The sequence below is a fragment of the Mytilus galloprovincialis genome, chromosome 7 (genome assembly GCF_965363235.1).
Source record: "Mytilus galloprovincialis chromosome 7, xbMytGall1.hap1.1, whole genome shotgun sequence".
Lineage (NCBI taxonomy): Eukaryota > Metazoa > Mollusca > Bivalvia > Mytilida > Mytilidae > Mytilus > Mytilus galloprovincialis.
In genome coordinates this window covers 97,338,408-97,363,115 of record NC_134844.1, presented here as the reverse complement: position 1 = coordinate 97,363,115, position 24,708 = coordinate 97,338,408, and the positions used below count along the sequence as shown (strand labels likewise).

At 33.7% G+C, this 24,708-nt stretch overlaps 1 long non-coding RNA gene across 1 annotated transcript in view; it reads right to left on the bottom strand.

The window, feature by feature from the left end:
* Window positions 1–20,367: 20,367 nt before the first annotated feature.
* Window positions 20,368–24,708, bottom strand: part of LOC143084046 (uncharacterized) — a 242,736-nt gene continuing 238,395 nt past the window's right edge. Inside the window, exon 7 of the long non-coding RNA XR_012981000.1 lies at window positions 20,368–21,783. This is a non-coding gene — a long non-coding RNA (uncharacterized LOC143084046). The remainder of the gene's footprint in view (window positions 21,784–24,708) is intronic.

The window sequence follows — 24,708 nt, the reverse complement described above, 5'->3', positions numbered from 1 at the left end:
TTTCCACGTTGAAATCACGTTGTCACCACGTTGTAATCACTTTGTTATAAACAATATCTATTTCTTTTATCTTGATTTTAGAAAATGACAAACAGTAACCAACGACATTTGCTGATAGGAACGTGAAGAATTGATATGGTTAAACATTTTCAAGAGCGATCAGCGATGAATTTGATATTGACGAAAGAGCTTCTCCTTTTTTTATCAAATTACTTTATATCAAGTCTACAAGCCCATCCTTTTTCTTAAATCTGATAAAATTGTTCTGGCTTCATAAGTAACAACGACACAATAATGAAATGTTATGGTCAAAACATTTATCTAGTGCATTAGAGGGTGACTAAAGTCAACACATATCTCAGTGCTGCGGGACGATACGCAGTACCTGAGGTGACTTTATAGACAACACTTACATCTATCTATCTCAGGTGCTTCGAAACGATGACCAGTGCCGAGGGTGGCATTGTAGTTCATAACTCAAGTAATGCGGAACAATGAACAGAACTGAGGGTCGCCTTTTAGTCAGCACAGATCTCATGTGTTTTGAAACGATGAGAAGTACCTTAGGTGACTTTATAATCAACACATCTCTCAGATGCTGTGGAACGATGAGCAGTTACCGATGGTGACCCAATAGTCAACTCATTACTCAGGTGCTTTTCACTGCAACTTTTGAATAGGTACTATTTCTGTACTAAAAGTCTGTAGTACTGGAAATTTACTTTTAATATTTAGTACTATTTCTTGCCTTCAAAACTATTGTAATTTTAGGTACCTATATATCTATATATTACGGTACTTGATTTGTACAAAATAACTACCAACAGTGATCACAATATTCCATGTTTGTAAATCACAACTTTAAGAGATTTGAAATAGACAAACTTTCAAAATGCTGAAAATGCAACGGTGTAACCAACATCTGTAGTTCATTAGTACAAAGTAAGTACAGTAAAATACAAATACCTAGATATTACAATAACTTTAAAGTAACATAATAGTACTGAATATTAGAAGTAGATTTCCAGTACTACATATATTTGGTACAGAAATAGTACCTTTGCAAAAGTAGCTGTGTAGTTAACACATATCTCAGGTGCTGTGGGGGATGAGAGGTACCAAAGGTGACTCCATAGTCAACACATAACTCAGTATCTTCGGATCATCGACCAGTACTGAGGGTGACCCCATAGTCAACACATGACTCATGTGCTTCGGAACGATAACCATCATCGAGGGTGGCCTTATAGTCAACATATAACTCGTGTGATTCGTAACGATGTCAGACCATCATCGAGGTAGGCCTTATAGTCAACACATTTCTTAGATGCTGCGGAACGACGAGCAGTACCTTGGGTGACCATAATAGTCAAAAATATTTCAGGTGCTTTGGAACGATGACACGTACCGAGGGTAACCTTATAACCAACACATATCTCAGATGCTTCGGAACGATGAGCGTTACAGAGGGTGACCTTATAATCAACACATATCTCAGATGTGTTGGAACAATGAGCATTACAGAGGGTGACCTTATAATCAACACATATCTCAGATGTGTTGGAACGATGAGCATTACAGAGGGTTACCTTATAATCAACACATATCTCAGATGTGTTGGAACGATGAGCATTACAGAGGGTTACCTTATAATCAACACATATCTCAGATGTGTTGGAACGATGAGCATTACAGAGGGTTACCTTATAATCAACACATATCTCAGATGTGTTGGAACGATGAGCATTACAGAGGGTTACCTTATAATCAACACATATCTCAGATGTGTTGGAACGATGAGCATTACAGAGGGTTACCTTATAATCAACACATATCTCAGATGTGTTGGAACGATGAGCATTACAGAGGGTTACCTTATAATCAACACATATCTCAGATGTGTTGGAACAATGAGCGTTACAGAGGGTGACCTTATATTCAACACATATTTCAGGTGCTTCGGAACGATGACACGTACCGAGGATGACCTTATAAGAAACACATATCTCGGATGCTTCGGAACGATGAGCGTTACAGAGGGTGACCTTATAATCAACACATTTCTCATGTGCTGTGCTTCAGTTCTAATCTCGATTCCTATATTTTGACTGAGTTTTGATTTGCTGGAGATGAATGCACCAAAGGAGGTATTTACCATATCAGAACATCCGGTATTGATCCCAAGATTTTATGTGATTCTTTTTCTTTGTTACCTCGATTTATACTGCAACTAGTTGTGTTTATTTCCTAAATATAGTAACATAGACATATTTTGTATAATGTCAATTGCATCATGGAAAACTTTCTCCACAATCAGGGGTTCATTAAGGGATGAAAATAAATTTGACAATTGTGTTATGATTTAATAGCCTATCAATGTAATAGTTTGAGTTGCAGTATAAAAACAATATTAGGTCAATGTCATAAAAATGTAAACTTTTTTTGTACTCGGCGCAAAACTGTGGAAGGGCTCGGTAGAACCTCGCCCTATCTCAGTTTTTTCAGCCTAATACAAAAAAGTTTATATTTTTCTCCATTGACCCAATATTGTATATTCATACCTGGTAAATATATAAATAAAATATATACGAGATTTGAACATCTGTAAACTAATGCTGCCTCTTATTTGATGACTCCGAAACGGACCAACCAACTTAACTTATCCAACCAACTAAAATTCTCCAACCAACTAAACACTTTACGATATTCAAATCATAAAATCTAATTCTCCAAACAACTAAAAACCATACGATATTTCAATTATAAAATCCTACTTAAAACAACTAGAAACCATACGATAATGTAGTCATAGAATCTAAGTCCCAAAACAACTATAAAAAGTTAAATCACAAAAAACTCCGCGGAAAATCCAAAAAGGCAAGTCTCTTATGACATGCAATATCAAAAGCTCAAAAACATTAATTGATGGACAACAATTGTCATATTCCCGATTTGGTTCAGGCATTGGCTTATATGTAGAAAAATAGTCGATGAAACTTGGTTATGAAGCGAGCTAAACTTCTAATTTGTATGACAGTTGCATCAAATTCCATTATAATGACAACGATAAGTGAACAAAACAAACAGATATAATAGGTAAAAATGTCAAAAATAGAGGTACAGCGGTCAACATTAAGTAATAATCTTAATCACTATGAAAACAAACAAATATGTAACAAAGAAGCACAAAAGGCATATAGACACAGTACATTCGCAAAAATTAAAGACAAGAATACAAAAATGTACCATAGCACAATAACACAATAACCTAACGTTACTTTTATTGTAAAATCAAGTACTTCAAACAACTAAAAGCCTCACGATATTCTAATCATTAAACAAATTCTCCAAAGAACAAAAAAAAAACAACCAAAAAACCCTTACGATATTTTAATCATAAAATCAAATTCACCAAATAACTAAAAACCTGGCGATATTTCAATTATAAAACTCTATTCTCCAAACAACTAAAAACCCTACGATATTTTAATTTTAAAATTCAATTTTCAAAACAACTTAATCCCTTACGATTATTCATTCAAAAGATCAAATTCTTTAAAAAACTAAAAAACCCATGATAGTATAATAATGATAAAAAAAACCCAACTTAAAACCTGTCCATATTTCAATTATGAAATCCACTTCTCAAACCAACTAAGAGCAAATCAAAGCAAATTCCCCAAAAAATTTAACACGTCACGATAATTTAACTCTACATTTAAAAAAAAACGACAATCATTCCCACATTGCAGTTAATAAATGAGTACTGATAATAATTCATACACTATGTCATCTTAATGGTTTAAACTTATCGTGATGAAATGATGTATAAAAAATATCAGATATTGTAAGATAAGTCAGTTTTAGTATCAAATATTATTCATATGGTCACGTTTATTCTTACTTCATAAGATTGATCATGTTTATAACAGTTAATAGTTATCAAAGGTACCAGGATTATAATTTAGTACACCAGACGTGCGTTTCGTCTACATAAGACTCATCAGTGACGCTCATATCAAAATATTTATAAAGCCAAACAAGTACAAAGTTGAAGAGCATCGAGGATCCAAAAATTCCAAAAAGTTGTGCCAATTACGGCTAAGGTAATCTATGCCTGGGATAAGAAAATCCTTAGTTTTTCGTTAAATTCTAAATTTTGTAAACAGGAAATGTTTAAACATGTTTCTATATGATATATCTAAAATGTGAAATAACAAAAATATCGAACACCGAGGAAAATTCTAAATAGAAAGTCCTCACTCAAAAGTTGAAATCAAGAGGCTCAAACACATCAAACGATAACATTGGCATATACCTGACTTGGTTCAAGCCTTTTTTTATGTTGAAAATGGCGGATTAAATCTGGTTGTGTTCACACATCGTTGTCAAAAGAAAGTAAATTTATGAAACTGCCATACAAGTGAAATAAATAGAAGTTATATAAATAATTTTAATCAACTCGAAGAAATAAATGTACTAAGTCAGGAATATGGCAGTTGGTTTTCATTCGTTTGATTTCTTTGAGCTTTGAGCTTTGATTTTTGCAATTTGCTTAGGAACTTTTCAATTTGAATTTTCATTGGAGCTAAATATTTTTGATATTTTACTATTTTTTGTACAGATAACTATAATTTGGTTGAAAAATAATCGAGGGTTTGAAATTGTCTCGCAGAATATTAATGTTTTAATATTTCTTCTGACGGTTAATGATTTAGAATTTAGAATATAATTCTCAAAATACTTATAGATAAAAATTACGATATAAAATCTGAAAAGTTAAACGATTGATCATATAAACACATTGGAGGAAACGAAAAACAAATTACAGGCGATATATAACTATTTCCTTTGATATAATGCATCATTTTAATTAGGTCTTTACTTTAGACCAGGATATAATTGTCATGAAGATAGATGTTTGTATGTCCTTCTCTCTAATTATCTGATTTCTTACATCTCCAACTTGAAACATTCCACAAATTGATGACCTAGTTATCTTACACTTGTAAATAGTCAAGTGAAGCTATGTTAACTAGGCGAATATAGTATGATACTGTTGGCTAAATAAATGTTGACTAATTAACAATATGAATGTACATAAGTTCGCCCCCCCCCCCATCATCAGAGGAGGTTCGTTTTGCTCAATATATATTTTTCTGTACACCTTTTGTCTGTTCGTATGTTTTGTCATTGGTTATAATTATATTCATCTTTTTAGAATTATTGAATTGTTTGTTCTGATTACAATATGATGACTTTCTTTTGATAGCTATGCAGCTTTGAAATGATTATGTTTATGAACAAAAAGTTCCACTGGTTCGACTAAGAACGATTGACAGCGTCACAAAAATTAAAATTAGATGCTGGAATAAACATTTCAGCCCTTAACGTGGTAAAAGCAGGAGAGAAAAAGACGAAAGGAAAATAAAGGGTTTTGCAATATCTATTATTGGACTTTATAAAATAAGTTTCTACTGAATGATTTCTGCTTCTAATCAATAAAATGATGAATTTTGTATTTAATTAAGAAATATGTTTGAAGGAGTGAGATTACAAGATGCGTTGTTAATTCATAACTTTGTAATTAGCCATTTAAACTATGAACAAATTAAAACCTTTTTAGAGTGTTTTTCTATATAAAAAAGAAGACGTGGCATGATTGCCTATGAGACAACTCTCCACAAGAGATGTCTAGACAACCAAACCTATATTTATCGCATAAGATATTGTCAATGAGACAACTCCCCACAAGAGATGTCTAGACAATTAAACCTATACTTATCGCATAAGATATTGTCAATGAGACAACTCTCCACAACAGATGTCTAGACAACTAAACCTATATTTATTGCATACGATATTGCCAATGAGACAACTCTCCACAACAGATGTCTAGACAACTAAACCTATATTTATCGCATACGATATTGCCAATGAAACAACTCTCCACAACAGATGTCTAGACAACTAAACCTATATTTATCGCATACGATATTGCCAATGAAACAACTCTCCACAAGAGATGTCTAGACAACTAAACCTATACTTATCGCATAAGATATTGTCAATGAGACAACTCTCCACAAGAGATGTCCAGACAACTAAACCTATACTTATCGCATAAGATATTAACAATGAGACAACTCCCCACAAGAGATGTCCAGACAACTAAACCTATACTCATCGCATAAGATATTGTCAATGAGACAACTCTCCACAACAGATGTCTAGACAACTAAACCTATATTTATCGCATACGATATTGCCAATGAAACAACTCTCCACAAGAGATGTCCACACAACTAAACCTATACTTATTGCATAAGATATTGTCAATGAGACAACTCCCCACAAGAGATGTCTAGACAACTAAACCTATACTTATCGCATAAGATATTGCCAATGAAACAACTCTCCACAACAGATGTCTAGACAACCAAACCTATACTTATCGCATAAGATATTGCCAATGAAACAACTCTCCACAACAGATGTCTAGACAACTAAACCTATACTTATCGCATAAGATATTGCCAATGAAACAACTCTCCACAAGAGATGTCTAGACAACCAAACCTATACTTATCGCATAAGATATTGTCAATGAGACAACTCCCCACAACAGATGTCTTGACAACTTAACCTATACTTATCGCATAAGATATTGTCAATGAGACAACTCCCCACAAGAGATGTCCAGACAACTAAACCTATACTTATCGCATACGATATTGTCAATGAGACAACTCCCCACAAGAGATGTCCAGACAACTAAACCTATACTTATCGCATACGATATTGTCAATGAGACAACTCTCCACAAGAGATGTCCAGACAACCAAACCTATACTTATTGCATACGATATTGTCAATGAGACAACTCTCCACAAGAGATGTCCAGACAACCAAACCTATACTTATTGCATACGATATTGTCAATGAGACAACTCCCCACAAGAGATGTCCAGACAACTAAACCTATACTTATCGCATACGATATTGTCAATGAGACAACTCCCCACAAGAGATGTCCAGACAACTAAACCTATACTTATCGCATACGATATTGTCAATGAGACAACTCCCCACAAGAGATGTCCAGACAACTAAACCTATACTTATCGCATACGATATTGTCAATGAGACAACTCCCCACAAGAGATGTCCAGACAACTAAACCTATACTTATCGCATAAGATATTGTCAATGAGACAACTCCCCACAAGAGATGTCTAGACAACCAAACCTATACTTATTGCATACGATATTGCCAATGAAACAACTCTCCACAAGAGATGTCCAGACAACTAAACCTATACTTATCGCATACGATATTGTCAATGAGACAACTCCCCACAAGAGATGTCCAGACAACTAAACCTATACTTATCGCATACGATATTGTCAATGAGACAACTCCCCACAAGAGATGTCCAGACAACTAAACATATACTTATCGCATAAGATATTGTCAATGAGACAACTCCCCACAAGAGATGTCCAGACAACTAAACATATACTTATCGCATAAGATATTGACAATGAGACAACTCCCCACAAGAGATGTCCAGACAACTAAACCTATACTTATCGCATAAGATATTGTCAATGAGACAACTCTCCACAACAGATGTCTAGACAACTAAACCTATATTTATCACATAAGATCTTAATAGTTAACACAACATCTGTATCACGAATTTGTTCTTTGAAATAATCATAAAAATATTTAGAAATTTGAGACATAGTCCAACTACGCTCGTTTTCAAAACCTGTACAAAACAATGATGTGTTGTTTTAGAACTCCTAATGTATGACTTTATAGAAATAAACACGGTTGATGATACATTTAGCAGAACTACAATAAGTGTACTTTTTCATCAAGATATATCAAATGCTTAGTCAGGGTAAATCGAGACTTTGCATGTTATCAACGGGATATAGAAAAAGAAATTATTAGCGTCTTTAGTGATTCCGACCAAAACTTGTCTAGAAGAAAACAATTCAATAAAGCGTTATGACAAAAGAGGAATGTGGCACCTACATAATTGATAACAATAGCTATAGTTTCAGTGGTGAAGTTGTTCTAGATATTTTACAGTTGATAAATCAAAATCTAATTATTCCGGAGTTCACCGATTGAAAATTGATAAAGACAGCTACACTTCATCCTACACTTAATTGAACACAGAAAACGTTTCATTTAATATAGAAATATCACGTTGATATCCCTCTTGATTTATCGATAGAAACACGTTTTGTCCTCTAAATATCTTAAAACTGAGTTAAAGGTGTCTTAACTACAGCAAAACGACCTTCATATATTTATAATTGTATTAACATTATAATTAAAATGAGTATTGTTTTTAATAAGATAGATAAAAGAAATATAGAGAAAAATGTCCTAACCTATTAAAGGATACAAAAATAACGATCATTCTCTTTCATTTATATCAAAATTCAATTGAATAGATGCGATCGTGTGTAATGTTTTAACACGTGAACGACACAATCTATTCGTTGTGTTTTTATATGAATTTTGAATTCCCCGTTTTAAATATGACTGGGAGTTCGGTAGTTTTGTGTTTAATATTTTGACCGTATGGGATTTATAAATTCGCAGTCACGTTTGTTCGGAACAGAAATATTTAATTTGATTTTGCGTGTAGGACAAGCACTTTATCCACGTTTCTACTCCTTTATTTGCATGTAACGATTGCCATTAGAGTTAATCAATCGACTTGTTATCAATCAATCTTATTTTTCATATCTAAAATCAATATTTACATTTTAACACTTATTGTCAGTAAATTTTAGTGTTCGACGCGAGATAACTGTTAAATATCTAATAAAATGTTGCAGAGATGTGTTTATTGTAAATGGCCATCATTCCCTGATAGGTTATCATAGAACCTCAGTCCAGTTACTTAACAAAATGAAAATTAGTGAAGCCTTTACGAGAACAACCCTTAATATTTGAGCTGCATCGACAAGCATTTGACCTTTTGCAAATCAATAGCAATACCTCTGTTAATCTATTTCGTGTTGATTAACTTTTTGACAATTTAGTTGTTATAAGAACCTACAACACAGACCAAATTTTTTTTTTTCTATTTTTTTTTTAATGTAAGTGTACTCGGATAAGGTTAACGCAGTCGTGTATTAAGTCCAGTTACCAAAATGCAAATTAAAAAAGACATTAATAATTCTAAATACACCTTTTCTATACCCTTTTTCAGTTCACCCAACCCAATTATATTCATTGAATTATAGTGAGAATAGACGTCGAATTCACTGACGGAAGTTTTTCTCGGTAAATGAACATCCCAAGGACACACACTATAATAGCTTTTCTCAATGTTTAGTATCTTGTTACCAAATTGATAAAAATATCTTTCACCTGGTATTCGATATTGTGTGACTGACAAGTCAGCTTAAGTTAATATTGAAAATGATTAATATAAAAGAATGTGTTTGTATTTCAGCTATGTACTTTATTACGATGACAAAAGATTAAATTGTAGGTTACTTTTATACCAAAAGAAAATAGTAATAAGAGAAGACGGGTGCTTGCTAGAAGATTTTCACACAAGTGTGATGCGTAGTAATGTTTCTTTTTAATTATATAATAAAGATACATGAGAAATAATCAAATCTGTATCATCCTTCAATGACCTTTGATGTTCTTTAAAAAATGAAATTTTTCTTGGTTGATAACATTAGATTTTGTCCGTTTTCATAAAAAAAGTCAATATGCCATTTTGCGGGACGTATGACTGTTGTACACCTGTCCGATTATTCATCCTTCCGTCCGTCCGTCCGTCCGTCCGTCTGATTGTACGTTGTCAACAATTCGGACAAGAACCAAAAAAAAAAAAAAAACACACTTTCACCAATTTTTATGAAGCTATGGGGATATGTTTATTTATATTGGTGATTTATATATATTTTCGATTTATATTTCTCAGTTAAGGGGTTGCTCTAAACCTGACATAGCTGTGTTGGTTAAAATCATTATAATGTACAATTTTCACACATTACAATGGAAACAGAGTTGTACTATTTAAGAAATCAGGGTCTATTAGTACTAATGTATGTGTATGTTTTTTTGATGGTATGAACCAGCAGGTCTCATGCGTTCATGTCACAGTTCTTTATTGAATATACATTGGAGTTCAGAATATTTGATAGCTATATTTTTGTAAATTTCAGTTTAACAATAATTATCACTTTGTTGGTTTGATGTTCAAAGAAAAGAATAAGTCATCAATGGCATTAACAAAAACAAATAAAAGTAGATCTAACATGTGGCAAAGAAGCCCTTCACCTAAAGTAAAATATAAGTACTTACACAAATTTAACAAAATAAAAAAAATATTAAACAAGTAAAGTCCTTATTCCAGTATTATACAATAATTTAACGTTGACTCATTCTAAGTAATAGCCTGAAAAAATATAGTAAATACAAACCTATTATCGTTATCTTCGAAATCTTTGCAAATTTAACTTCATACAAAATATGCAATTGTTTTATAATATTCAATATAAATGGAATGAGAATTACATTATAGAATGTAAGAAAAAATGTATGTCTTCTCAGAAGCTTGAAATTATACCGACACTTAACAAAATACCTGGCTTCAAAACAACAGCTTATCCATTTTAAGATAATTTTGATAGCAATTTGTGTACTGTGCATGTCAAACATAAATCTATAGATTATCCATACAAATATGAAAGTATAGTATTGTATGAAACCTATAAGTATGAACCATATTTTATTTCTTCGTTCAAACTAAAGATTAACCTACTGGTTCTAGGATAATTTCGTTAGTTATCATGTATTTGTACTATCAGAACTCATGGTTAAGATTGGCAGATGACTTGGATTGAGAGTTGTTTCATTGGCACTCATACCACATCTTCTTATATCTATAGATTTTGACTTGGATAGAGAGTTGTCTTATTGGCACTCATACCAAATCTAAATAGAAAAGGAGGAAAGTGTGCATTAAAACACTATTTAATACTACCATATCTTGTGTTGGTATAACACCAAGCAGTCAGACGTATACGTTGATTCGGTTATTTTCGTTGGCACTAATTTTCAAGGATTAAGTAAAACTCATGGATATTTAATTTCGTGGTTTTGGCAAAGTCTGAATTATTTCCTTTTGAACATTTATGGTATCCAACAAATAATAATAAATCCACAGTATTTACTGGGTTGATGCCACTGCTGGAGCACGTTTCGTCCTCAATGGTATCACCAGCTTTGTAGAGGAAACGCACGTCTGGTGTATATACAAAATTTAGTCCTGGTATCTATGATGGGTTTATTTAGTCATCACTTCGGTCATGATATGAATATCACTTATGTGGACATTTGCAAAAGTATTCGAAAAAATAACTAATTTCTTATCGCAGGCATATTCTATCTTAGCATTATTTTGCACATTTTTTTTTGGAATTTTGGGTTCTCAGTGCTCTTCAACTTCGTACTTTATTTGGCCTTTTAAATGTTTTTGTATTCGAGGGTCACTGATAAGTCTTTTGAAGACGAAACGCGCGTCTGGCGTATATACAAAATTTAGTCCTGGTATCTATGATGAGTTTATTTGTACTTATATGGCTACTAGTATGTTGATCTGAACGTCACTGATGAGTCTTATGTAACCCAAACGCGCGTATTAAAGTATAAGCCTCGCACCTTTGCATTGATAACTATTGCTGTATACATATGCTTACACATGGACCTTCCCTAACCTGTCACATTTGTGTAACAGCCTAACAGATGTCATTTGGTTTGAAAGTTTGTCCAATATGCAATTATACCACATCTTTTTCCTTTTTTTATTTTGAACTGAATCATTCATCTGAGTTTGATATTCTTGAATTTTTGTTCAAAATTCATAATGAACGTTTCTAAAAGAATTTCGATAGTCCTTACTAAATTAATAAACAAACCATCCAGTACTAAATAGGGATTCAATTTGCATTAAATATAACCAATGAGCAGTTAAAGATATAAAACACTGGTTATATCAACAAAGGTTCACAAACCAATGTGACAATAACATCGTGATGTATTGAAACATCGCATAAGGCTTGGTATTTAGTTATGATAAAATTGTCAAATGTAACATTGGTGCTTTCGTTTAATTGTTTTTACCGATACACAAGTAAAATCCGATAACAAAATATATAGTCCCGCTTATATTAAAAATGTTTGAATATGATATAAAAAATATTATGCATCTAATACGCTTTACTCTATCAGCAATTTAAAAGAGGGACGAAAGATACCAATGGGACAGTCAAACTCATAAATCTAAAACAAACTGACAACGCCATGGCAAAAAATAAAAAAGACAAACAGAAAAACAATAGTACACATGACACAACATAGAAAACTAAAGAATAAACAACACGAACCCCACGAAAAACTAGGGGTGATCTCAGGTGCTCCGGAAGGGTAAGCAGATCCTGCTCCACATGTGGCACCCGTCTTGTTGCTTATGTGATTACAAATCCGGTAAATATTCGGTAGGTCACATTCATGAAAGGGAAGGGAATTGTAGTTACGACGTAAGGAACATATCCGATATCATTTGTGAAACGGTTATTCCATAACGGTCAACCAACTCGTGATGGCGTCCGTAAAATTTACGAAGGGATGATTTCAACTTCACCATTTGGAACTCTTGGTTTAATATCTTCCTTGTGAGCAGTAACCCTCTATCACGAAAATCATGATAGGAAATGCAAGCACGGGAATATCGTATCAATTGAGAGATATATACCCTGTATGCAGGTGCTGCTGGAATGTTGCTACTTAGAAATGGAAAGTTCAAAATCGGAAAGCTGAAATCATCTCTTTTGTCGTAAAGTTTTGTTTTCAACCGACCCTCATTGTCAATTTCTAGATGTAAGTCAAGATATGAAGCCGACTTAACTGTATCTGTAGTATCCTTTATCTCCAATTCGATGGGACAGATGCGTTCCACATAGTCACCAAATTTTGAATTGTTTAGTGAAAGAACGTCATCTATATAGCGGAAAGTAGAGTTAAAAGATATTGCTAACTTCTTATCTTTCTTCCTAAGAATTTCCTGCATGAAGTCAGCCTCATAATAATAAAGAAACAAGTCGGCAAGTAGAGGGGCACAGTTTGTTCCCATTGAGATGCCGACAGTCTGTTGAAAAACACGTCCTCTGAACGTTACAAATATATGTTGTCAATAAAAAAATCAAGCATCTTGATAATATCGGTTTCAGAGAATTTTTTGTTTGAATCAGAGTGATTCTTTACAAAGTATGATTTATCTCTCCCTAAGACAAGATACTTATATCTACGTTGGCCATTCATTTTTATGAAGCATCGTAATACCAACACTTTCAATTTGTCTTTTAGTTTGGAATGTAGAATACTTGTGTAAAGAGTAGAAAAGTCAAATGTTTTAATACTGTTACAAGATAAAAGAAAGTTAGATTGTATGTACTCTAAAAAATCTTTGGAATTTTTAAGTATCCACATCTGATTCACGCCACCTCTAGAATAGGCAGTTTCACAATAACTTTGAAGCACGCCTTTGATTGCTGATAAAATAGATGTTAATAATTTAGAAAGAGGTTTCGTGGAGCACTTGGAAGACCCAGCAATATACCGTTGTTTGTAAGGACACTTATGTAGTTTAGGTATCCAATACAGTGATGGAAGATCCAGTTCTTCATCTTTGGTTGAAATACCAAAGGAACAAAGAACAGACCTATGATTATCCAGAATTTCCTCTTTGGTAAGTGTCGTGAGGGTATATGTTGAGTTTCCAAGTGAATTGTCTATACCTAATAATTCGTTTATCAAGCAATTAATGTAGTGACTTTTACAGACAAAAACGATGTTATTTGGGGCTTTGTCTGCGGGGTTAACAACATATTTATCATGGAGGTCGGATAAGTGTTTAGCAACATTTGGGTCTTTAAAGATTGACGTAGCATGGGCATTGATGGACCCATTCAGTTTCTTAATTCTGGTTTGTATTAACGACCTCACTGCCTAAATCCATTCGGATAGAGTATCTACGTCTTCCTTTTCACGTTTAGCCCATTGCCTGGCATAATCCTCGACTGAGTCCATCAAAATTTTAAAGTTGTATTTCCAATTGATGGATTTAGGATCACGATATTTCGGACCTTTCGATAACACATTTCGTAGAGAAGTGTTATTAACAATGTTAATGTCACCGGTAATAACGTGGCCAGCAGGATTATTTGTGAATTGGGAACTAGCACAAGTGCAATCAGGAGGTTTAGACTTGAAGTCGTCAATATCGAGATTCTGCAAAACGCGTTTGTAATTGAAAATTTTAGTTGTAATAGGTTTGGTATAGGTATAAGAAATTACTGGTACAGACTGGTCTTTAAAATAAGGAGGTATTTTCGATTGAACTAATTTATGATGAAGGATATTGCCTAGGTTGACGCCATCAAAACCTTTGTTGGCAAAGGAAAGATTTAGAAAAGATATTTTCTCTTTTTCATCTTTTCAAATGCGAATTGGCTTGAAAAGTCTGTGACTTGCAATATTCGAAATTATAGCTTGAAGTTTGTATTGGTTTGAATGAGGGTTTGTAACAGTGGATTCCAAACATAAATTGAACAGAGAATGAAGTTTTGAAAGGGGTAATGAATAAAGTTTCGTGCGAATGTGATGAATACCTAACGGCTTTTGTATGAATGACAGCAAGTCATTAATAGAGAAATCATGCAGAGAAGGTGATGTATAATGACGATGACCATGACTGCGTCTACCTCGAGGAGTCGAGTTGAAAATATTCATCACATTCACCGAGTTACACGAAGGACTAGATAGAATACCTATACCATCAATTTTGTCATTGCAGCCATACGGTGTTGCAGTTCCCAATTGTCTAATCCAGTAGTCTTCTTTTTGTCTACGGAGAGTCGTTGAAAGATTAGGATTGTTAGAGCTATGGTATATCTATTCGATAATGCGAACTGTCATAGAAACGATGGAATGATCGGGCTGATTGAAATGCTGGTATAGAATGTCGTTAGCATTGAGGTTAATGTCTGATCTATGACCGCACATACGTTTGTTTAGCCTTCCTTTCGTTTCACCGACGTATACCAATCCGCAAAGGTTGCACTCTAATCCGTAGACGACATTTATCGATTTACAATTCAGATCATCGTAACTTCTGGTAAAATATGACTTCTTGGTCAAATTGCTAGTGAATTCAGCATCTGTAATTAAAATAGCACAAGTTTTGCAGCCTTTGGTCTCACATTTTGAAATGCGACAGTGTTGTACTGTGTCATCAAAAACCAAAATGTCTTTAAGGAGAACTGAACATGGCTGTATATGTGTAATATTGCTATTGTCACTAGGACAATGATCTGAATGAGTCGTGTTTGAGATATTTGTCATGTCTGGTGATGAGGGGACACTTGCCATATCAGACGACACCGTGTCCATGGTGACGTCTGTTTCGGACCTTTTTATACTGGGCGACGTCCGAGTCAGTTTCCTGTTTGATCTTCGTAAGTTCATGCAATTGTAGTTTTGCTACTGGGCGGATGATGTCCTCGGGGACAAATTGTCCACCAGCAGAGACATCGACCCAGTGGTAATAAAAGAGGGACGAAAGATACCAAAGGGACAGTCAAACTCATAAATCTAAAACAAACTGACAACGCCATGGCTAAAAATGAAAAAGACAAACAGAAAAACATTAGTACACATGACACAACATGGAAAACTAAAGAATAAACAACACGAACCCCACCAAAAACTAGGGGTGATCTCAGGTGCTCCGGAAGGGTAAGCAGATCCTGCTCCACATGTGGCACCCGTCGTGTTGCTTATGTGATTACAAATCCGGTAAATAGTGTAATTCGGTAGGTCACATTCATGAAAGGGAAGGGGATTGCAGTTACGACGTAAGGAACATATCCGATATTATTTGTGAAACGGTTATTCCATGACGGTCAACCAACTCGTGATGGCGTCCGTAAAATTTACGAAGGGATGATTTCAACTTCACCCTTTGGAAAGTTCTTTTTAAAAAGATACACTCTTAAACACTTTCATCTTGCAATAGTATGAAACATTTGACTTTCTAGATTATACAAAAGTATTCCCCGTTCCAACCAAGCAGACAAATTGAAGAATTGTTATTAAAAAGACTGGCCAACGTAGATAAGAGAATATGGACTCAGAGAGGAATATATCAATATTTGTGTAATAAATAAACTGATTAGAATTAAATTTTAGACTCTTACAATATCAAGATGCTCGATTTTTGATTGACCCTACTTTGGTTACGTTTAGACGACGTGTTTTTGCAACAAATAAACGTAATCCCTATGCCATCTATGATTCTCTTTTTGTCGACCTGTTCTATATGTATATGAGGCTGACGTCACACAGGAACCTCTCACGAAGAAAAAAAAAAAAAGAATTGAGTCGTATCCTATAACTTCAATTTTCGGTTTATAGATGATGTTCTCTCACTAAATATTTCAATTTGGGTGACTGTAGAACTCTTCTATCTCAATAAAGTTGAAATAAAAGATACATATATATTCGAAAGGTCGTATTTCCTATAATGATTGCCTTGAAAGAAAGTTGCTGCTTACAAACCAAGAGTTCCAAATGGTGAAGTTGAAAACACTCCCATCGTAAATTTTACGGACACTTTCTCGAGTTGTCTGTTTCGACGACATATATCTTTCAATTACCGTAACTACAAGCCTGTCCACTTGTCCCTCGAATGTTCTCCACCGAATAAAACTTATCACCGGGTTAATACTCTAATACATGAGCTACACAACTGGTGCCACATGCAGAGGAGGAACCGCTTAATCCTTACGGGAACCTGAAATAACTCCTTGTTTTTGATGGGATTCATGTTGCTTATTCTATAGTTTTCTATGTTGTTTCTTTTTTACTTTTATTTGCCGGTTTGTCTTTCTATTTTTGAATCTTGATGTTGTCAGTTTATTTTCGATCTATGAGTTAGATTGTCACTATGGTATCTTTCGCCCCACTTTTCTCTGGAACCTGAAATCACCCCTAGTTTTTGATGGTGCAGCGTAGTCTAGAGTGTTTTTTTTTTTGTTTTTTTTTGTTTTTTTTTATCTTTTTAGCAATGGCGTTGTCAGATTATTTTAGATTGATGAGTCTGAATGTCCCTCTGGAATCATTCGCCCCTCTTTGGAAAGGAAAGATAAAAAACAAACTGAAAGTCGTGCATGTTAAACATGCATTTGAATATACTAGTTGCAATATGCCTTATAGGAACATAGAAACAAAAGACAACATGCAGTAACTTTCCAGTTTAGGAAATTAGAATCTAATTATTTTACATATTCTCTGAATCTGTTATCAGACATCACATGGAAAGTATGTATAATCAATAATATGTAATTATGATTTGTTATGTTATGTTATGATGTTCCTTTGCACATTTACCAAAGAAAAAAACTAACAGTGTTCTAGCATCTGTCTCATCGTAAGTTCAAAGATTAGCTCTTGTGTACGACATAGATTTATATAAACTTATGTTATGGCTTCGCAGATGTAGTGCAAGGTTATTGATAATACGTTTATTTCAAAATGTATTTGATGTTTTTTAAGAAAAATCATACTAACAAAGCTGTGATTCCTTTCACGAATTTGGCTATACTTTTTGGAACTTTTGGATTATATCTCTTCATCTTTTATATAAGCTTTGGATTTCACATATTTTGGCCACGGGCATCACTGAAGAGACATGTATTATCGTTATCGAAATGCGCATCTGGTGCAGAAAAATTGGTACCGTTAATGTTATTACAGATATGTGTAAAGTTGAAAATAAAGTCTTTCTGCTTTGAGAATAAGAGGTTTATATCGCTTTGTATATGGACAGGGCAGTTCCTGTTATTTATTTAATGTCTTCTTCATTTTCAGAATTTGTGCATTTTATTTTGTTAATAAAAATCTTTTCCCACTTCACCCTATGATTTTATTCTTATTTGGCCTTTATAATTATATTGCGGGTTCTTCAAAATGTAACATAATGTAATGTGCGAATGAAAATAACTGTTTAGAAATGTAGTTAGTCCGACACAGTTCTTTTTAATTTTCTTCCTAGAGGGCGCTTAAAATTAGATGGATAAATTACAAACTTGTTTTATTTTTTTTTAAATCATCTATATCTAATCCTCAGAGTTTTTAACAAAATCCTGTTACCAGTTCAGTGTCAGACAAGAAAAATAACACTTATTGTTATTAATTCAATGGGTTTGAAACGCCCTTCTGGATTTGCGTTCACCATGAACATTTAAAATCTACAAATGTATAAAAATTCAGAATGAACTTTATCTCCCCTATAACCAGACGTTGACTGACATTTAGCAACTGTAAAAAGGGGGTGGTAGCGAAAGTTATCAATGGTACCCAGATAAAACTAAAATAAAACATGAAAACAACTTATAACTACATGTATTTTCAAAACACTTCGTCATAATTTAAAGAGTGAGCAACTTGAAACCCACCGGAATCAGGAGTATCAGCGTTTTATGATGCATACTGGAAATTAAATTATTTCTTTATACATTGTTACATTATCCATATAATGAATTTATTTTAAGGTTTGAGACGAATGTCACATTTAATGTAATAACATACGTCTGTGAATGTACTTCATACAATTGTAATAAGAGACATAACGATTAAATTTCTGATAGGGAAGATTTATGTAGAATACGTTATTTTTTAATTTGCCAGGTGAAAGTTTTATTTTCCGCTAAAAGCTACATTATATATTTGCAGAGCAATAAATACAATTATTGGAAACGGTTAGTAACCTTTTTCATCTATAACTACTTCCTCAAAAAAATAAAAATCAGTTAACACTTTAATCATAGGCATAACTTAATTGTAGTATCATGTGAAAAAAGGAAAGTGTTTGTCAATAACGAAGTTAATTTTCAAACTCTTTACAAATGCTTCTCTTTTTGTACTTGCTCGTGGATAAATCTAATTAGATATCAAGATATCCCCCTGCATACATTTTCCCCATTGTACCTATTGGACCATTTTACTGATATTTCTATGGAATGCCCGACTTAAAAAGGCCAATTTTTTTTTCTAAGATGCGTGATTTTTTTTTATTTGATGTTGTTGACTGAACTAACGATCGGTAACTGCGAGTATACTTTCAGATCTGTATGAAATGTGTTTTTGTAGTTGGAATGTAAAAAGTAGAATCACAAAAATCAAATGATAACACATATCAAACGAATGAACACCAACTGTCATATTCCTGACTTGGTACATGCATTTTCAATGGTGGATTTAACCTGGTTTTAAAGTGCATAACCGTTTGATAGGACCATTAAAGGGACCTGAACTTGCCAAATCCAGTCTGTGTTTTAGTTAGATGTATCTCTATTTGTGTATCCATCTGATGAATTAAGTCTTTTTCAATTCATTTTTATAGCTTGTTTCTAATGATGTGCTGTTACACCACTGTCTCAGTTTAGGGGCGGATCGTTGTATATGACGATAATATATAATAAGGATAATAATGATAACCAAAAACCAATTCTTCAGAGAACTATTGATGGTCTTTCCACCTCGATAATAAGAATGGCGTTTCAAAAACGATGTTAGAAAATGTCACTCCTTGTCGATGTAATTTGGTACTTCAAACTGACATGAGAAATACTGATTTCAAATACATAAGGGGCGAAAACTCCTATAAGGGTTAATCAAAACACTTCGACTGAAATAGGTTGAAGTTGCGCCTTATTGTAAACAGTTATTAGTCTTTTTTGAATAACGATAACAAGCAACATTCAAAATTTATAACATGGCCTTGACCTTTGACCTTGACCTCAATTTCCTTCAAATGGACCAAGAACTTCATATGAAAAGACAGTATGCCTCTACGACTTATACCGTATGAATTTATCCAACATATCGCCTATCTTATATTTTCAAAGGGGTATAACTCCCATAAGATGTCTTCCGACCACTCCAGTCAAAATTAACCAAACCATTCTTAAGAGTAAAAGAACAATTTGGTGAAAACAGTTTGATAAAATCTATACCGTTTTAAAGATATAGGAATAACCAGGGTGAGTTTTGAAACCCTAATTACTGTACAACGTCATTGGCCAAACATCCATTCAATATGTTGTAAAACAAAAAAGCATCTCAGACGACAGAAGAAAAAAAAAGAAGAAACAAAATAATCAGAAGAAAAACAAAAGGTCTTTTCTTAAAAAGTGGAAAGACCTAATAATAATAATAATATCTTTATTTAAAGGGAGTAACTCATTTGGTTTAAATCGATTTTTAATAAGGCTCTCTACATACAATGTTAACAATATGAATAAACGTATTTAATCTACTATTACACACATGTAAACAATAGACGTATATAAAGTAATATAACAACAGCAACAAAAACACCTATGGTATACATTGTAGCTTAACTTATAAATTTAACACTTTTAAAAATATAATGACTTGTAAAAGAGGGACAAAAGATACCAAAGGGACAGTCAAACTCATAAATCTTAAACAAACTGACAACGCCATGGCTAAAAATGAAAAAGACAAACAAACAACAGCACACACGACACAACATAGAAAACTAAAGAATAAACAACACGAACCCCACCAGAAAACTAGGGGTGATATCGGGTGCTCCGGAAGGGTAAGCAGATCCTGCTCCACATGTGGCACCCGTCGTGTTGCTTATGTGATAACAAATCCGGTTATTCCATAACGGTCAACCAACTCGTGATGGCGTCCGTAAAATTTACGAAGGGATGATTTCAACTTCACCATTTGGAACTCTTGGTTTAATATTTTCCTTGTGAGCAGCAACCCTCAAGAAAATCATGATAGGAAATGCAAGCACGGGAATATCGTATCAATTGGGAGATATATACCCCGTATGCTGGTGCTGCTGGAGTGCATGATAAACGAAACACGTTCTTTCCCTCTCTGTATATTTTTAAAAATTTCAGAGTTGATCATGAGTTTACACTCACTTTAAACCATTAAACAATTCATAATGTATAAAACGTCTAGATATTAGCCAAAGAACTTTCCAACGAGGGCGCTAGATCGTTACGAGTAACGATACATGTTCGTAACATATAAATATTTATATGTATGCAATTGTGTAATAGTATTTGAAAAGTTGTTTGGCTAACATCAGTAAGTGTCACTTGGGAAATATAGTATACTTGGTCAATGAAATTTGCACAGTTCACTTGTCCTATTGTTCCTGTTCGGTGAGCTTAATGACAGAACGAACAAACAGACAGACACATTTCGTCTACTGAAGACTAATCAGTGGCGGTCCAATCAAAAGGTGGCGGTCCAATCACAAAATTGCGGTCCAATCACAACAGTTGAAAGGCCAAAGATAGATGTTTTTTAGGAATAGAGTCTTTGCCTTGAATAGAGATGGATTTTTTTAGAATGGTTCAATCGTTATGTCTAAGCTGCGTGACATAACAATTGTTATATAGTGATATTCCGTTTCCTGTAACCATTATATGTCACAATCCTTACTTTAATATTGAGTCAATACATGTTTCTATTCTATCTCTTGTTTTTTGGGGATATTCCGTTTCCTGTAACCATTTAATGTCACAATCCTAACTTTACTATTGAGTCAATATCGGTTTCTAGTTTATCTCTTGTTTTTGCACGACTTTTAACATTGTCTGTGGCATCAATCTATGTTCCTGTTAATTAAAAAATGAATACATTTTAAAGACCTTTTAGATGTCGTTTATATATCATAAATTTAAATAAAAGTTAAACACGACGGGTGGCACATGTGGAGCAGGATCTGCCTACCCTTCCGGGGCACCTGAGATCACCCCTAGTTGGGTTCGTGTTGCTTTTTCGTTAGTTTTCTATGTTGTGTCATGTGTACTATTGTTTGTCTGTTTGTCTTTTTCCTTTTTTGCCATGGCGTTGTCAGTTTATTTTCAATATATGAGTTTGACTGTCCCTCTGGTATCTTTCGTCCCTCTTATAAACAATGTAAATAATTGCAAAAACAAACGGTACCAATTCCCAACATCAGATTCGCATATCGATTACACATATCTCTATAGTGATGATCGAGGCCCAACTATCATTAAATCCGACACTTATCAATAATTGAGGAGCTGATCAATCCCAAAAAAGAAGAAAAGTACATGTATAGCCAGAAATAAGAGCAGCTTTACATTTCGTAATACTAAATAGTTTCAAAACACTGTCAATGTCAGAATACAATATCCGTATCTTGATTCCTTAAAAGAAATACTGACTACTAGACAGGTGATACTCTCGGACATTAGAAATTTACTCGCAGAGCTATCTATTCAATGACATAACTTACTTTTTCAAAGTGTTGTTAAACTGCACCGTTTCTGGTGGCATGGTATAGAAATACTTCATTTCACGACTGAACAATACAACAGTTGTAGACTAGGGAAAACAAAGTTTTTTGGTCAAAGCTATTGTTTAACATACTTCTGTAGAATGCTTCTTGTATACCTGCCTTAACATGTTCATTTGTATGGTTGAACATACAACTGTAGAATGCTTCTTGTATACTTGCCTTAACATATTTATATGAATGGTTGAACATACATCTGTAAAATGCTTCTTGTATACTTGCCTTTACATGTTTATATGTATGGTTGAACATACATCTGTAGAATGCTTTTTGTATACTTGCCTTCACATGTTTATATGAATGGTTGAACAAACATCTGTAAAATGCTTCTTGTATACCTGTCTTAACATGTTTATATGTATGGTTGAACAAACATCTGTAGAATGCTTCTTGTATACCTGCCTGAACATGTTTATTTATATGGTTGAACATACAACTGTAAAATGCTTCTTGTATACCTGCCTTAATATGTTTATATGAATGGTTGAACATACATCTGTAGAATGCTTCTTGTATACCTGCCTTGACATGTTTATATGTATGGTTGAACAAACATCTGTAGAATGCTTCTTGTATACCTGCCTTAACATGTTTATTTATATGGTTGACCATACAACTGTAGAATGCTTCTTGTATACCTGCCTTAACATGTTTATATGAATGGTTGAACATACATCTGTAGAATGCTTCTTGTATACCTGCCTTAACATGTTAATATGTATGGCTGAACAAACATCTGTAGAATGCTTCTTGTATACCTGCCTTAACATGTTTATATGTATGGTTGAACAAACATCTGTAGAATGCTTCTTGTATACCTGCCTTAACATGTTTATTTATATGGTTGAACATACAACTGTAGAATGCTTCTTGTATACCTGCCTTAACATGTTTATATGAATGGTTGAACATACATCTGTAGAATGCTTCTTGTATACCTGCCTTAACATGTTTATTTATATGGTTGAACATTCATCTGTAGAATGCTTCTTGTATACCTGCCTTAACATGTGTATATGAATGGTTGAACATACATCTGTAGAATGCTTCTTGTATACCTGCCTTACCATGTTTATTTATATGGCTGAACATTCATCTGTAGAATGCTTCTTGTATACTTGCCTTAACATGTTTATTATTGAAGCTATTTTTCCTTTGCATTTGCAGTCTTTATTTTGTTTCTCAACACATCTGTCGTAAAAAATGGATTTTTCCGATTAAATCATGCTATTCCAATTAATTCAAGTAATTTCATGTGAAATATTTTTAATAAATTTAAGCTTTTTTTACTGCTTCTGGTCAATTCTTCGAAAAATAAACTAAAAAAAATTAAAGGCACCACTAAAATGACAATCTTGTACACTCGAATACCATATTTGAATACAACCTACCAAGCTGTTCGGTGTGAGCCAACTCTGCGTCTTAAAGACCGTACTTTCATCTTTTATGATTTGGATGGAGAGTTGAGACACATTGACACTCATACCACATCTGATTATATCTAATTTGGATGGAGAGTTAAGACATATTGACACTCATACCACATCTGATTATATCTAATTTGGATGGAGAGTTGAGACATATTGACACTCATACCACATCTGATTATATCTAACTTGGATGGAGAGTTGAGACATATTGACACGTATACCACATCGAATTATATCTAATTTGGATGGAGAGTTGAGACATATTGACACTCATACCACATCTGATTATATCTAATTTGGATGGAGAGTTGAGACATATTGACACTCATACCACATCTGATTATATCTAATCACACGCAAATTAAGATATGTTTTAACCGTTTAAGATGAAAGTATTTGCTGCTTTAATGAATGTATGTGTTTATCTCTAATCATTGATCTCTTTACATCTGTTGTTTACATATACTGCGAGATTGTTTTGTGAAATTGATAGCTGTCGTACGAATAAAAAAGTCTGATGTGATTGCTGTACATGACCTGCTTACCATTCGAAATACATGAGATCACCCACAGTTGTTGGTGGGGTTCATGTTGGTTAGTCTTTAGTTTTCTATGTTGTGTCTTGTGTACTATTATTGTTCTGTTTGTCTTTTTATTTGTTAGCCATGGCGTTATCATGGCGTAATCAGTTTATTTTCAATCTATAAGTGTGACTGTCCCGCTGGTATCTTTCGCCCCTCTTTTGTAAATTGGAAGTAAAGTCTTCGTGTTCTGATACTTAAATGCAA